The following is a 9,121-nucleotide window of genomic DNA, read 5'->3' as shown; positions in this document are numbered from 1 at the left end:
GGGCCTGGTTTACAGACGATTCAGCACGATATGCAGGTACCACCCGAAAGTGGACAGCTGCAGCATTACAACCCCTTTCTGGGGTGTCTTTGAAGGACAGTGGTGAGGGGAAATCCTCCCAGTGGGCAGAACTTCGAGCAGTGCACCTGGTTGTTCATTTTGCTTGGAAGGAAAACTGGCCAGAGGTGCGTTTGTATACTGACTCATGGGCTGTTGCTAATGGTTTGGCTGGATGGTCAGGGACTTGGAAAGACCATAATTGGAAAATTGGTGACAAAGAGGTCTGGGGCAGAAGTATGTGGATAAACCTTTCTGAGTGGGCTAAAAACATGAAGATATTTGTGTCCCATGTGAATGCACACCAGAGGGTGACTTCAGCAGAGGAAGATTTTAATAATCAAGTGGATAAGATGACCCGTTCTATGGATACCAGTCAGCCTCTTTCCCCAGCAACTCCTGTTATTGCCCAATGGGCTCATGAACAAAGTGGTCATGGTGGTAGGGATGGAGGTTATGCATGGGCTCAGCAACACGGACTTCCACTCACCAAGGCTGACCTGGCTACATCCACTGCTGAGTGCCCAATCTGCCAGCAGCAGAGACCCACACTCAGCCCCCGATATGGCACCATTCCCTGAGGTGACCAGCCAGCTACATGGTGGCAGGTTGATTACATTGGACCACTCCCTTCATGGAAGGGGCAGCGATTTGTTCTAACAGAAATAGACACATACTCTGGATATGGGTTTGCTTTCCCTGCACGCAATGCTTCTGCCAAAACTACTATCCGTGGGCTTACAGAATGCCTTATCCATCGTCATGGTATTCCACATAGCATTGCTTCAGATCAAGGAACACACTTCACAGCAAATGAAGTGCGGGAATGGGCACATGCTCATGGAATTCTCTGGTCTTACCATGTTCCCCATCATTCAGAAGCAGCTGGATTGATAGAACGGTGGAATGGCCTTTTGAAAACTCAATTACGGTGCCAACTAGGTGGTAAAAACTTGAACGGCTTGGGTAATGTTCTCCAGGAAGCTGTGTATGCTCTGAATCAGCGTCCGCTGTATGGTGCTGTTTCTCCCATAGCCAGGATCCATGGGTCCAGGAACCAAGGGGTGGAAATGGGTGTGGTGCCACTCACTATTACTCCTAGTGATCCACAAGGAAAATTTTTGCTTCCTGTCCCTGCTACCCTGAGTTCTGCTGGTCTACAGGTTTTAGTTCCAAAATGGGGTGTGCTTTCTCCAGGAGAAACAACAGTGATACCACTGAACTGGAAGTTAAGATTGTCACCTGGCCACTTTGGGCTACATATGCCTCTGGATCAACACACCAAGAAGGGGATAACATTATTGTCTTGGGTAATTGACCCTGACTATCAGAAGGAAGTAGGACTGCAACTACATAATGGAGGTAAAGAACAGTTTTCTTGGAATATAGGAGATCCCCTGGGGCGTCTATTAGTACTACCATGCCCTGTGATTAAAATCAATGGAAAACTGCAACAACACAATCCAGGCAGGACCACTAGTGGCTCTGAGACTTCAGGAATGAAGGTTTGGGTCACCTCACCAGGCAAAGAACCACGGCCAGCTGAAGTGCTTGCTGAGGGGAAAGGGAACATGGAATGGGTAGTGGAAGAAGGTAGTGATAAATATGAACTTCGACCACGTGATCAGTTACAGAAACGAGGACTGTAATGCTGTTTTGTTCGTGTTATACTATTTAAGTTGTAAGATATCAAGTTTAAGAATGAATGTTGCCCAAGGATTTGCACGCTATTCTGGAGAGATTTAATGTGTTTCCAGTTATATGCAGGACAGTTGAGTATTGTCAGGTAAAAGAAAAAATGTGTGCTTATTTGTTTTCATTTGGAAATTAAGTATGGTCTAAGGTGATATATATATATATATATATATATATATATATGTGCCAAGTTGACAAGGGGTGGACTGTCATGGTTAGGGACAGGTGTCAACTTGGCCAAGTTGTGGTACCTGTTCATCTGATTGGGCAAGCGCTGGCCTATCTGTTGCAATGAGGATATTTCATAGGATTAGGTCATGGTCACATCAGCCACATCCACAGCTGATTCCATTTGTAATCAGCCAAAGGGGAGTGTCTTCTGCAATTAGTGATGCTAAATGCAATCATGGGAAGCCTTTTAAGGAGGACTCAGAGGAGACAGTTTCCATTCCTGCTTTGGCTGGTGAGCCTCTCCTGTGGAGTTCATCCAGGCCATCCATCGGAGTCATTGGCTTCGCAGCCTGCCCTGTGGATTTTGGACTCTGTGTTCCTACGGTCACGTGAGACACTTTCATAAATTTTATATTTGCAAGTGTTCCCTGTTGGTTCTGTTTCTCTAGAGAACCCTAACTAATACAAGGACTGAACATAAAAACTCAGAAATGGACAGCACAATATTACCTAACTGTAATACAATTATGTTAAAACACTGAATGAAGCTGCATATGAGAATGATAGAGGGAGGAGGGTTGGGGGCATAAATGAAATCACAAAGAAAGATACATGATAAAGATTGAGATGGTGTAATCTAGGAATGCCTAGAGTGTATAATGATAGTGACTAAATGTACAAATTTAAAAAATGTTTTTGGACGGGCCATGATGGCTCAGCAGGCAGGAATGCTTGCCTGCAATGCCAGAGGACCTGGGTTCGATTCCCGGTGCCTGCCCATGTGAAAAAAAAAAAAGATGTTTTTGCATGAGGAAGAACAAAAGAATGTCATTACTGCAGAGTGCTGAAAATAGATGGTACTTAATATTTAAAAATTTCAACTAATGTGTGAGACTAAAGCAAAAAATGTTTATTTGGTACAAATCTATACTTTGACTAGTGTATCTCCTAATATAACTTATGTAGATAGTTGATTGAACACCTTAAGTACATGGAACTTTGTATAGGACGTGAGATTTTGTTGGTTTGTCCAGGTGATGCCCTGATGAATCCCAGAGTGATTTGATCAGTGAGTGGAAAAGTATTTGCAAAGTCCCCTTCGGGGAATGGTGAAAACGAGGGAAAACTCACCTTCCCCAAGTTGAATTCTTGATATTCTCACAAGCAGTGTGGACAACCAAAGCTTTAGGCTGAGCCCCCAGTCTTGGGGTTTGTTCATATGAAACTTAACCCCACAGGGGATAGGTCAAGCCTACTTAAAATTAAGCCTAAGAGTCACCCCCAAGAGAACCTCTTTCATTGCTCAAATGTGGCCTCTCTCTCCAGCCAACACAGCAAACAGACTCATCACCCTCCCCCTGTCTACGTGGGACATGACTCCCAGAGGTGTGGATCTTCCTGGCAGCGTGGGACAGAAATCCCAGAATGAGCTGAGATTCAGCATCAAGGGATTGAGAAAAACTCTAGAATGAGCTGAGACCCAGCATCAAGGGATTGAGAAAACTTTCTCGACCAAAAGGGGGAAGAGTGAAATGAGACAAAGTGTCAATGGCTGAGAGATTCCAAAGAGCGGAGAGGTTATCCTGGAGGTTATTCTTATGCATTAAGTAGATATCACCTTGTTATCCAAGATGTAGTGGAGAGGCTGGAGGGAACTGCCTGAAAATGTAGAGCTGTGTTCCTGTAGCCATGTTTCTTGATGATGATTGTATAATGATATAGCTTTCACAATGTGACTGTGTGATTGTGAAAACCTTGTGTCTGATGCTCCTTTTATCTACCTTGTCAACAGATGAGAGGAACATATGGAATAAAAATATATACTAGGGGGAGCAAATGTTAAAATAGATTTCGTTTGAAATGCTAAGGATCAATGAAAGGGATCATAAGGGGTATGGCATGTAAAAATTTTTTTTCTGTCTGTTATATTTATCTGTTGTCTTTTTATTTCTTTTTCTGAATTGATGCTAATGTTCTGGGAAATGATCATGATGATGAATATGCAAGTATGTGATGATATTGTGAATTGCTCAGTGTATGTGTTGGGAATGTTTGTGTTTCTTGTAATTTTTTTTAATTAATAAAAAATTTTTTAAAAAGTCAGCACTACCCCCCCAAAAGAAAAAAAAAAAGAATCTTACACATCTAGTTGGGGAAACAAGAAAGATAAATGTCTTGAAAGGCATATGAAGATGAATGCCAATATGAAGATGCAAATCAGGTGCACTGGGACTACAAGGCAAGAGTGAGTGGCCGCGGTGGTAGACCGAGGAATGAGGGACATTATAATGGAGAGATAAACAACTGGAAGAAGAGGGAAGGGAACTCCAGCCCATGTGCAGGGATGCTAGTTGAGTTTGACCTGTGTGTAGGGTATGCTTAATAGGGACAAATGTGAGGGGCATTAGAAAGTCATTTTGAGGACAGTTCATGGAGGACATAAATGCAAAGCTAAGAGATGGAGAGTTTATTTTGTAGACACTGAAGAGTGTTTGGGATTTTTGAAGAGTCCAGCCATCTCATTTGTTTCGTCTAGATTATTCTGGCAACACTGTGTAGGGTGGATTGGAGAATGGAGATAAGCAAAAGAGGATAACGTCAGGGGTTCTTTCCATATGAGAAGTAATGAATGGTGAGAAGAGAATGGGAGAGAGACACAGAATAGACTAAGTGGGTAAAGCTGGCAGTGCTTACTTTAAAAAGGAAAGAACATAATGATGAAGTGAAAAAGAACTCCGATATTTTGGAACTCACTGTCATCTGTCACTTTAGCATCTGCATTTTGCAAAGCTTCTGGCAACTCTGTAATCCTTACCTAAATACTATGTGCTGTTTTTTCTCTGGATCTTTTTTTTTTAATTTCTGCTTTCCAATAGTTTGACTATGATGTGTCTAGTTTCCTTGTTTAGGAAATTTATCCTGATTTCCATTTTTAGGGCTTCTTGGGTATGTGGTTTGTTGTTTTTCAATGTTTTTGGAAAACTCTCAGTCATAATGTCTCCAGATATTTCTTTTGCTACATTTTCTCTCTGACCCTTTTTTTTCTGGGACTCCAATTGTACATATAGTAAGTCATTTGGTGCTGTTTCTCAGGCAAAAATTCTTTTGCTTTCTCTTTCTCTTTCAGTTTTGATGAATTCCATTAATCAAATTATATTTGCATTTATTAATTCTTCCTCAGCACTGTACAATCTGCAGCCTTGTGAAGGAATATTTTATCTCTGTCATTTTGTTTTCCTTTTATTTCTAGCATTTTTATTAGACTCTTTTTTTTTAAAAGGTTTTTATCTCTTTGCTGAAATTCTCCATCTGCTTGTTCCTACTATCCACCTTGAACATTTTAATCCTGGTTATTTTTAAGTTGATGTTCAATAGTTCCAACATGTGGGCTGTCTCTCTTTCTTGACTATCAGTTGTTTTTACTTCTCTTTCATGGATGCTAAAAGTTTCAACTGAATGCCAGACATGTGGGTTGGAGGTCAGTGGAGGCTGGGGTGAATTCACCGTTTGATTTGTGCAATTCCATGGATTTTCCTTTGAAAATTTATCCTTGAGTCATACACACATCCTAAAATTTCCCCAACCTAACCACACTCACATATATCCTATGCACGCGTCCCTCTTCCATGTCCCCTTATGGGAGCCATGCTCTGCCTTGCACCTGGGGCTGCTCTCAGCTGGGAGAGAGTTCCCTGCCCAGCCCCCACAGCAGCAGCACTCCCTTGGCCCTGGAATAGGATCCTGAGTCCCTCGTCCAGGAGCAGAGGTTGTTGCCTGCACTGCTGCAGAGGAGAATGGCCCTTTACCTGTGTCGGGGCACGGTGCCTCATGCCCCTTCCCTGGAGACAGACAGCCCCTCGCCCGGGGCTTGAGGCTCACACCTTTTAGCATAACAGGGTCTGTTTCTCCTCTAGAAGCAGCCAATTATTTACTGCAACATGCATCAAAAAGGAGGGCCCTCCCCATCCTTTAGCCCTGCCCCCACCCCTGGTCTTTCTCTGGAGTCCCTAGAAGGGGTCTTGGGAATGCACAGCTTTCCTCTGTGCTGGAGGCTCCCAGCCGCTCACACTGGCCTTTAGGAATTTGCTGAGGTCTCGGCTCATTCCCTCCTGCCTTTGGTGTGGCCACCTCCAGTTTCTCCTCTGCTCCACCAGGTCAGGATATCTGTGTGCCTTTCCTTGCAGAGGCGTGGCACACTTTGGAATTCAGTTTACTTAGTTTCCTTGTGACCCCAGTTCTCTGATGGGCTCAAGAAAGCTCAAGCATATGTAGAGGTTCTGGCTTTTTCTTGTTTTCAGAGTAGGAGCAATGTTCTCCTACAGTTGTCCACATCGTCAGAGGAAGTAAAAATATGACTCCATGGTTCCGAAGGCCACAACGAGTGCCGGAAAGTTTACAAGTATCGTTTAGAAAGAAATAAAATAAAGGAAATTTAGTAAGTTTGAAAATTTGATGGAAGCCAGACTCTGTTTTAGACACGTTGATTTGGGGGTGCCAGAAGAACCCTGCCCAGGTGTTCACCTAGCACGTGGAATTACAATGATGTAAATGAGGTGAAAGAAGGAGATTTGGGAATTGTCTGCAGAGAAATGATATTTAGGGCTATGAAATTAGAGGTGTGTACTTAAGGAGTGAACACGATGAGAGGGAACTAGGTAAAGATACAATCTTCAAAAATTCTACATTTAGGGAATTAGTGAGCAAAACTGAAAAAGAAACAACCCATTTCTGTCATGTACCAATTACTAAGCATTTGCTGAATAAATGAGTAATGAAGATAAATGGGGGGAAAAAGCCAGTAAGGTATTGTATTGCAGAAAGAGACAGGACATTTTACAGAGTTTTGTTAGTTAAAACACCAAATCCGTAATAGAAATGGATTTCTTGGAGATTTGCTCGAGTCTGTTGACTCTGATGTTAAGAGGGCATTGGTGAACTTTGGAGAGGCTGATGGCAGATGAATGTCAGGACATGAGAGAATATACGGACCTTACAAAGAGGCCAGGAAATCACAGGCACTTTGAAATGCAGGTATCCATCCAATGCCTTGTAATGAGGAAGAGAGAAAGCTCCATACGCCATGGAGTGGCCCAGTGGGAACTCCGTGAGGATGGAACGACAGTTTCCACTATGGATTTTTCAGTGTTGGAGAGCGAGGGGGCAGACACAGTATGCCTTTTTCATGGGGTCCTATGAACAGATGAACTAAGTGGTCCTTAAGGTTTAAGATCACTTCTCTGAATTGTAATTCCTGGCTTTTCTCTGCAGCCATTACTTTATAAATATGACTCAGACATACTATAGTAGGTACAGCATGGCACTGGCTTATTTCTAAAACACACACTTAAAAAATCAAAAGTAGTTATTTGGTCTTGACAATAGGGAAGAAGAGATCTACTATGAAAGGTGAAGGAATTTGGCAAAGGTCACACAACTGAGACAAATCAGACTTAGATTGGCATGTTGATTACCTGATTGCACATGGTAAGAAAAAGAGGTGTCTTCACGGGCATGGCCAGGAGGGACCCCTTTCCGAGAAAGGATTTTCCAGATGACAAAACAATTAGCCTGTAGGGGATTTCCAAGAAAATGGAACAATGCAGTGTACTGTACATAACTACAGGTAGGCAACACGTGATGATAAACCAGTTTTGGTCCAGGACAGCTGGCTTATCAGATTGGCCACAATACCCAAAAATATCCCCTCTGTCCACCCCCCATATAAAATGGAAATTGTGGAAACTTAACGGTCAACCAGTCAGAACATTTCCTCACCTCCATCCGTGGAGGAGGAACTTCCCTGTAGGAGCTTCCCCTGCCCTCCCTTGGTGGAACTCACTTCTACTTTCTGAACGGGGTGCAGCCCAACCCATGAATTGTTCAATAAAGTGGTGAGAACCTCAACCGTGTGAAAAATCTTTCTTTTACAGATACCACTTGCTGTTCTCGTGACAACGTTGCCTCTCACGTTTATTCCACCTGATGGTAAGCTTTTTGCTCTCTGCTCGTTCCTTCACCTGTTCAGTAGCCTGCCTCGTCACGTGTATTCCCACTGACTGCAAAAATGCAAACAGTGAGAGACCAAAGCAAAGGATGTCTGCTTCTATAGCATGCTCTTGGCCAACTTTTCTCCTCCATCTCACTCCACATGAAAGAAAATGTGAAATCCACTTTTTCATCAAATAACACTTTGCAAAGACATTATTAAAAGTAAATGTTATTCTAATGATGCATTAGCTGATTTAGTTTATTACATTACATTCACATTAGCTTTGATGGCTCTTTGCACACGCCGCAAAATTTCAAAACCCTTCCATTTCACGCAGCCTCTTCCTCGTTTTCTGTGGCCAGCCGCGCTAGCCTTTGCACTGTCCCTGCCTCTGAAATGCTTTTCCCCAGGCCTTCCCTGCTCTGGCTCCATCTCATTACTCAGTCTTCCCTGAACACAACGTCTGCTCACGTGAAGGGGCCATCAGCCCCCTCAGACCAGCCTTTGTCACGGGGCCAGAAGAATTTCTGTGTTGTGTAAAACATCCTGCACTCAGCGTTCGTGTGAGGGGGTCTCAGATCATGAACTCCCTGCACAAGATGGACAAACAGCATGCTCCCAGGAGTCTGGGAATGGACATGAAGAATGGCTCCCAAAGATATGGGATCCTATGCCTGGAGCCTGTCAATGTCACCGCACTCGCAGATGGGACCATATCATTATATCAGTTCTATCATTACTTCTTCTTGTGGGTGTCCGTGGCCAAAGAACAGGTCTGGTGAGGAAAGTCTACTGAAACCCAAAGGAATGCAAGAAGCTGTGAGAGCTAAATTTTGGGGCCAGGGTACTAAACCTGGTAGATTCTAAGTATCATCCTTCATATTTATTCACCTTAAAAAGCCTCTGTAACTGTTAATACATGTGACCTGAGAATCATCTACAGCCTTCAGTGCTTGCTTCAAGGGCAAAGCCTGTTTAGCCTGAGGTGCCTCCTTTTACAAAGCACTCAGAATTAGCTGACATAATATTTACATGCTGTGTCAGTTTAAAAGGATTACGTACCCTAGAAAAGCCATGTTTTAATCCTGATCCATCTTGTGGAAGCAGCCATTTCTTTTAATCCCTATTCAGTACTGTAGGTTGGAACTTGATTAGATTACCTTCCACGGAGATGGAACTCGCCCAACTGTGGGTATTAACTTTTGATTA

The sequence above is a fragment of the Tamandua tetradactyla genome, chromosome 4 (assembly GCF_023851605.1).
Source record: "Tamandua tetradactyla isolate mTamTet1 chromosome 4, mTamTet1.pri, whole genome shotgun sequence".
NCBI lineage: Eukaryota > Metazoa > Chordata > Mammalia > Pilosa > Myrmecophagidae > Tamandua > Tamandua tetradactyla.
This window is presented reverse-complemented; position numbering follows the sequence as displayed.